Source organism: Crocuta crocuta, unplaced genomic scaffold (genome assembly GCF_008692635.1).
Source record: "Crocuta crocuta isolate KB4526 unplaced genomic scaffold, BGI_CrCroc_1.0 scaffold7, whole genome shotgun sequence".
Classification (NCBI taxonomy): Eukaryota; Metazoa; Chordata; class Mammalia; order Carnivora; family Hyaenidae; genus Crocuta; species Crocuta crocuta.
Genome location: NW_027531904.1, coordinates 7576840 through 7585139, shown reverse-complemented (window position 1 = coordinate 7585139; position 8300 = coordinate 7576840). Strand labels below are relative to the sequence as shown.

Sequence of the window (8300 nt, the reverse complement as noted above, 5' to 3'; positions counted from 1 at the left end):
CCCCCCCTTCAGGGAGATGGAGCTCTCAAATAAAAGAGCTGAGCGGAGAAAATAAGAGCCGGGATCTTATTAACGGTGCAAGATCTCAGAAAAGGAAATTGAGGAAGGGGCGGTGGAGGGGAGGAAGAAATCAGAGAAGAGACACACCTCACCCTGCAAGATTTAAAGGATGCATAATGAGAAATATGCATCCAGGGGAGGAGACCTGTTGAGCCCTACGTGATTCTGCGCATCAGCCGCCTAGATGACCCTAAAGCCATCCACAGGCCTCCTGAGGTCACCGCCCTTTCAAACTTACGTGCAATTGGCTCAAGCCCTCATTCCTCTCAAAGTGGGAAACCCGGCATACCTGCCAACATTTTCAATTCTCCTAATTATCCTATGTGCTCCAATTACTTCTCTTAATTTACATTTCTCATAATTATCCTATGGGCCCCAATTTTCTATTCCCAGTACTCTATCGTGCTCTTTTAAGAACTCTGTCACGATGGCCTGGATGCCACCCCATCTATATTCCCCCCAAATATAGCACCATATGTGAAAACAAAGTACCCAGTGTTAGGTGACTGTTAAATAAAGTGAGGTTTATTTGTAGCCATTAAAAATCATGTTGAAGAAAAAGCTTAATGACACGGGAAATATCTAAAATTGAAAAGCACATCATAAAATAATACTAGCTTGTAATATATACACATATTATGCATATCACATATAGATATCATGCCTAGGAAAAAAATGGTATTTTTATTTTCTTCTGTGACATCTTCATTTTCTTATTTTTACAGTACATTAATATTCCTCTTTAGATCAGAAAAAATGATATTTTAAAGTATTTTTAAGAAAGGTATATATATTTTTAAAGATCTTTGCGGAGTTGAAAAGAGATATTAGGAATCAAGGAAGGAGGGGTGCCTGGGTGGCTCAATCAGTAGAGCATGTGACTATCAGTCTCAGGGTCATGAGTTCAAGCCCCACCTTGGGCATGGAGCCTACTTTTTAAAAAATAAATAAATAAAAGGAATCAAGAAAGGAAATTGGAAATGGATCTCTGAAGGATGGAAGGGACTTAGGTCAGCAGAGAAGGGCTAGTTGGGGAGGCTGCCTTAGGCAGGAGGGACACAAAATGAGAAATGGATGAAATGGTCAGAGGACACCAGCAGGTCAGTTTGGTTGAAGCATAGGACTCAAGGGGGGAGAAAAGTGGGAGACCCAGTCTGGAAAAATGAGATGGGACCGGAGTCCTGAATGCCAAGCTGGACCCTTTGTAGTTTGTGGCTGGGAAGAACCACAGGAGCCTGAGCTATGCAGGTAATAAATTTCAAAGTAAATTTTCCTGTAACCTCTTAATGAGGTTCTGGATCTCAGCCCTTCCATCGTAATGATATTTGGGCATGTGATTGACTCAGAGCAGTGAGGCAAAGGCAACAGTTTTTGCATTCCAGCTGCTTACAAAGTGAGAATTGGCCCTCGCTCCTCTGCCTGTTAATTACTACAATTTTTATTCACAAGGTGCCAGAGTTTCAGAGAGAACAGATTAGCAAAGAGCAAACTTGAAAGGAAGAAATGTGATACTTAAACCAGAGCTTTAAAAAAAAAAAAAAAAAAGTTTTTTACAACTTTCTATGAGTCCCACAGATAAGGGAGATCATATAGTATTTATCTTTTTCTCTGGTTTATTTCACTTAGCATAATGTCCTCAAGGTCCATCCATGTTGTCACAAATGGCAGGATTTACTGTTTATATTGCTGAATAATAGTCTTTGCCAACTTTTGTGACTGTGACCCTCTATACGAAATATATGGCACATCTCAACCCAGAATATACACACACGTGTAGACAAATTCACACACCTCTGAGACAGAAGTTTCATGAAGCATTATTTTATGCACTGCTGGCACTTTGAATTTGATTGTTTTTATTTCTTTTGAAATACCACTCAGAACTACTTCATTGATTTTATAACCCACTATAGGGTTACAAAATGCTTCATAGGACATTGAAAAGAGGCTAGACTGGGGCACCTGGGTGGCATCCGACTTCAGCTCAGGTCATGATCTCATGGGTTGTGAGTTCGAGCTCCAGCACAAAGCCTGGAGTCTGCTTCAGATTCTGTGTCGCCCTCTCTCTCTCTCTGCCCCTCCCCCGTTCATGCTCGCTCGCTCTCTCACTCTCTCAAAAATAAATATTAAAAAAAATTTTTAAAAAGGCTAGACTATTCCCTGCTATGTTTGCAGTTCTCATTTAAATAGCCATACAGACTGTAACCTTAAGTTTGCCATGTTTACATGTCCCAGAAGTCAACAGGACAGGCAAGACTCTCAGGATGTGGTGGGGGTGGGGATAGAAAGATTGGCGCAAGCCATGTTTGGATTCCTCTTCCCTTCTTAGTAAATATTTCCTGATATCAACATTTCTCAGGAGCCATAAATGTGTTCTTCTTTGTCTAGCCTGAGATAACAGATTGAAGTTCAGACAAGGCCAGACTATCCTGTTAACCAGAGACAACTTTTCATTTGAATGAACAGAATCACAGACTACAATGAACGGAGGGAAAAAAAAATGTGTCTTGATTGTGAAAGTACATAGAAGCCGTCTTACCCACCACTGTCGGATTATGATAGAGACAATAAGTACCACCCCTTTCTTCTACATCCAGAACCAGTGAGAAGATGAAAATAACTCCATCACCAATGGAGCTGAACTGAAGAATGTGGCTTTCCTGATGACCTATAGGCTCTTTAATATTCCCTGAATTAAAATTATCTCCTCCAAAAGTCCAACCTTCACCTCGAGGGGGCCTAGCCACTTTAACTGTGTCTGATTAGAGAAGATAGCACTCTCTGAGGGCAGACGGATCCAAATTCACCAACTAGGTAAGTCGCTCCTTCTGAAAGACCCAGGATAAATTCTCTCCTACCTGACCTCCTATGAAAACAAGCAAACAAACAAAGCTGGGGACTAAGGATTTATCCCCGCCCAAACAAATTGGATGTGACTCATTAGTTTGGCAGTTGAATGGAAAAGTATATTAACACAGATAATTATTTTAAAAATGGCAAATACATGCCTTAACATTTCCTTTTCACTTAAAACCAAAAGGAACTCCCATTTGCCAATCTTTTGATGTGAGCCAAACCTTTTCTTTGAGAAAGAGTGCTGATTAGAGTTTTCTTGCGCCCTATCTTACATAAAACCGATCCATGATATATTTCCTCTGCTTTCCAAATTGTTTCTTCAAAGTTGATTAAGGACTTGGGATGCCTGGGTGACTCGGATCTATTAAGCATCTGACTTCCGCTCAGGTCATGATCTGGCAGTTTGTGGGTTCAAACCCCACATTGGGCTCTGTGCTGACAACTCAGACCCTGGAATCTGCTTCAGATTCAGTGTCTCTCTCTCTCTCTCTCTCTGCCCCTCCCCACCACTCTCTCTCTCTCTCTCTCCCTCAAAAATAAATAAATATGAAAAAAAGTTAAGATTGACTAAAGACTTAAAACATCTTGAAAAGCAATGTAAGTGGAGGCTTCTTCATCTAAAAAAAAAAAATCCTTTGTAATTGTCTCACCCACAGCTGGTTTGACAGTTTTCAACTGGTCTTCAGCTAAAACATTCAACTGACATTTCATAGAAACAACTCTTTCTTTTCACACTTGTGTTTCATCAGTTTGTGTAACTTAAATTAATTACACTCTGGCATAAGCAGGTTTGGCACCAAACACAACAGACGCCTGTTAGGCATCTAACTCAACTAATAGGAAGAAGTGTGTCAGAATTCCAGAGATGAACTCCTTAGTCCAAAGCATTCAGCAGGTCATAGGTAGTAGTCAATATGTTTAATTGGAGGGAATGGAAAGTGTTGATTCCAGAGAGTCCATTAAGAGCCATTAATGCTCATAGACTAGTGTGACCGACTCTACATGCATATATCTTAACATTCTCCTTCCGTCATTTATCCACTTTATAATCCCCTCAAAATCACTGTCCCTCCATTCCCATTTGCCTAAACATAGTTGTAAATGGTTTAGGGTTGGGATGGCTATCAAAGAAATTCAAATGGTAACATCACATACTGCATTAGCAAAATATATGTATCTTAAACACTTTCCAGTGCTAATAAGATGATGCAGTTGGTATTCAGAAAAGGCTGTGGCAATGTGAGTTGGTATAATCCTTTCAAGAAGCAATTGACATTACTCCTGAAGAGCTTTAAAAGAGACATGGTTCCCTTTTGATTCATCGATACCACTCCTAGAAACTTTTCCTTGGGAGGTAATCCCCAAAGAGACGGTCCACGCTCACAATATGGGCTACTGTCTTTTTGTGATACTGAAAGTTGGAGAAACTTACAGTGTGTAACATTGTATAACTTACCACTAAGTAAACAGAAAGGGATAACTTGGAAAACATTTAATTACATATTATTTGGGAAAAGATACAATTTGTTCTACTATACTAAGAACCTGAAACTGAATTGTGTACTTTAACTGGGTGAATTTTGTGAATCATATCTCAACTTTTTTAAAAAAAAGATACAATTCTGTATTTTTTGCCTTTGTATCAGCCAAGATCAGCAGGAAACAGATGGCCTGCTCAAAAGTGTGTAACTGAAGAGAGTTAATGAAGGGACAGTGTGCAAAGATGGGGGCGGGGTTGAGGGAAGCCAGCGAGGGATAATGAAGTACCCCAGGACTAGCAAAAGAGATGGACCCCAGTGCTAAGTGAGAACAATAGCTGATGAAAAGGGAAAGCCAATAGGAACTTACAGGAACACAGCCCTGCCCCTGTCTCTCTCTTGCCCTCAGATCTCCTGTGCTACTTCCCACTGGCTGAACCCAAGAGGAAGCCTAAGGGCAAGCGAGCCCAGATGACATTGTTCTTCAAGGCCAGCCTCTGAAAAATGATGAAGGGTAGATCTGGAAGGACGAAGGCAGAATATCTAGCAGGTATGTGATCATATAATAACGTAACTGTCTAAGCATATGGCCAAGGATCTTAAGGGAACCCGGAAAACCAGGGTTTCCAGAGATAAAAAGTAGAGGTAGCTGGAGAGCGGGAAGGGTAGATGGAGGGAAGAGGAAAGATTGTTAACTCAGATTGAGACAAGAATGAGAGGTAGCAGCAGGCACATTTTATTTTATTTTATTTGCCAAATACTTTGCTGGAGACTGAGCTCTGGAAGAGATTAATAGGAGAGACAGGAGCTAAATTAGACTAGAGCGCTGGAAATTCTTGCCATATTGGCTATTACCCTATATTTCTCCTTCCTAGCCAAACTGCATGGCTTCAACAAATAATTGTTTAGAACCTATCACGTGCCAGGAACCGTTAGGCCCTGGGGATTGAGGAGGGAACAAAATTAACATCCCTGCTCTCTGCAGTTTACATCCTGGTGGGGGGAGACAGACCATAGATAAGTAAATATGTCAAGGGTGATAAGTGTTATAAAGAAAAACATGGGAGAGCAGGGAAATAAAATTCTGCCTGTTCCATATCTTAAAAACCTCTTGGTTTAGACCACACACACCAGAGCTCTTGGGTTTATTAAGCCGTGTCCATCTGTCACCTGGACAAAGATCATGATACCTTCCTGCCCCAGCACCTTCCAACCAGTTCTCCACTGCGGTGAGAATCTTCCTGAAATGAATCACATCCTTATCCTGCTTAAAACCTTCCAAAGCTACCGATGGCTTACTATGTGGAATACTGTCTTTTTTTTAATGTTTTTTTTTTTAATTTATTTCTGAGAGAGAGAGAGAGCATGAGCAGGGGAGGGTCAGAGAGAGAGGGAGACACAAAATCTGAAACAGGCTCCAGGCTCTGAGCTAGCTGTTGGCACAGAGCCCGACGCGGGGCTCGAACCCACAAACCGTGAGATCATGACCTGAGCCGAAGTCGGATGCTTAACCGACTGAGCCACCCAGACGCCCCTGGGATACTGTCTAACCTCCTCACGATGGACCTTTTTGAATCTTCTTGGTCCATCCCATGCCTCTATCTCTCCCTCTCTCCTTTTATACCCACACTAATCATCTGTAGTTTGCTGGCCACACCAAACTGTCTCTCATTCCCCTATCTTAGTGCATGCTGCTCTTTCCACTTAAAACACACTGCCATACCCTCCACCTTCTCCCAGATTTGGCAACACTGTCCTGATTCTATTAAACCCATTCACTGTCACGTCTTTGGTCAAACTTCCCTGACCTTCCCAGGTGTGAGGGCGTATCTCCCAGCTCCCTCCTTCATGTTATCAGTGTATCTTATGTGTACCTAAGAATATACTTTTTATACCATATAACCTTATTTCTTAGACTTCAAGATGTACAGAGTTGGCCTAATATAATCCATGGGTCAGAACCCATTCATTGGTTTATGCGTGACCCTCTTTTGTTACTAATCATCCACTCTAAAAATTAGAATTGACCACTTTACACGTATCCCCTCCCAAACCCAGTGCATAATCTTGTGTTTATTATTTTCTTGCTCCTAAATATATTTTTATCTAGAAAATAAATGTCATTAAAAATTAATTTAAAATTTTTAATGTTTTTTATTTATTTTTGAGAGTCAGAGAGAGACAGTGTGAGCAGGGGAGGGTCGGTCAGAGAGAGAGGGAGACACAGAATCTGTAGGAGGCTCCAGGCTCTGAGCTGTCAGCGTAGAGGCCGACGCGGGGCTCGAACCCATGAACCGTGAGATCATGACCTGAGCCGAAATCGGATGCCTAACCGACTGAGCCACCCAGGCTCCCCTAAAATTTATTTTAAAAAATTTCCCTGGCTTTGATATCATGTATACGTGGAATCTAAAAATGTATATGAGCAAACAAAAAGCAGAAACATCTATAAATACAGAGGACGAACTGGTGGTTGTTAGCAGGGAGAGGGGAGGGGATGGGCAAAGGAGGAGAAGGGGAGAGGGGGGTCCAGGTTTTCAGTTATGGGATGAATAAGTCACGGGGGATGAAAGGTACAGCATAAGGAACATAGTCGATGGTATTGTAACAGCCTTGTGTGGTGACAGATGGTAGCTACACTCGTGAGTGTAGCATAGTATAGGGTTGTTGAATCACTATGTTGTACACCTGCAACTAATTGAACATTGTGTGTCAGCTGTACTTCAATTTAAGAAATTACCCCAGCTTTATAAAAATTTAAAGTTGAAAAGTCTTGCTTTTTTTTTAATGTTGAGGAGCGCCTGGGTGACTCAATCAGTTAAGCATCTGACTTCAGCTCGGGTCACGATCTCATGGCCTCAGCCCCGCCTCAGGCTCCTTGTTGTCAACACAGAGCCAGCTTTGGATCCTCTGTCCCTCTCTCTCTGCCCCTCCCCCCTTTCAAAAATAAATAAACATTAAAAATGTTTTTTAAAAAGTTGAGATTGAATGTGTTTATGTATATTTATCAGCTATAAATATTTCCTCTTGTGAAATATCTGTTCATACTTTTTTGCCCATTTTCTATGGGTTGTTTTATCCTTTTCTTATTAACTTTCAGGATTTCTTTATGTGTTCTTTTAATAATCCTTTGCACTTTTTCCCCCTTAGAATTCAAGTACACAGAAAAAGTTTAGTTTCTAGAAATTAATATATGTCTATGAATTTACATAAACACTTAAGTATATATTTGTGTATGTGATCCTGCATACATATTCTCAAAACATGTATTTTAGTCACTTTCTTTTTTTTAATTTTTAAAAATGTTTATTTATTTTGAGTGAGAGACAGAGCGTGATCAAGGAAGGGGCAGAAAGCAAGGGAGATGGAGAATCCAAAGCAGGCTCAGGCTCTGAGCTGTCAGCACAGAGCCCACTGCAGTCCTTGAACCCACAAACCATGAGATCCTGACCTGAGCCGAAGACTGACGCTCAATCGACTGAGCCACCCGGGTGCCCCTCACTGGTTTCTTTATTAAAGAGTATTGTTTCCTACAGATATCCTGGGACTTCTTTTTTACTTTCCGAGTTACATTGTTAGGATTTACCTTGGGCATGCTACACGTAGCCGAGTTTATATTGCGGCCACTGTAGATTGTTCTAGAGTGTGAATACACTAATATGACTTTGCCCCTCTACGCAGAGGCTCTCAGCACCCTGTGTTCTTCCCCTTGGCCCACCTCAGGTTTTAGGCAAATACGCGGCAGCTAGTTTCATGAGAGCTCCCAATACTCATGATTCCTGATGCAAGCATTAGGCCCTGGGCTTCTCCAGTTTCTGCTTCCGGACCTTCTCTGTCACAGGAACCTTCTGGGCAGCCCCACAGGCACAACCTGAAGTAAGGAGAGTTAACCCTCCACCAACGGGG

General features: G+C 41.5%; 1 long non-coding RNA gene across 3 annotated transcripts in view; it reads left to right on the top strand.

Moving 5' to 3' along the window:
- The window catches only part of LOC144240126 (uncharacterized), an 8865-nt gene extending 956 nt beyond the window's left edge, over positions 1-7909 (top strand). Inside the window, exons 2-4 of one of the 3 annotated variants that reach the window (XR_013337603.1) lie at positions 2449-2874; positions 4804-4944; positions 7715-7909. This is a non-coding gene — a long non-coding RNA (uncharacterized LOC144240126). Of the gene's footprint in view, positions 1-2448; positions 2875-4803; positions 4945-5514; positions 6476-7189; positions 7325-7714 lie in introns of those variants that run through there. The other 2 variants (XR_013337605.1, XR_013337604.1) reach the window with 2 other exon arrangements.
- Positions 7910-8300: the final 391 nt, after the last annotated feature.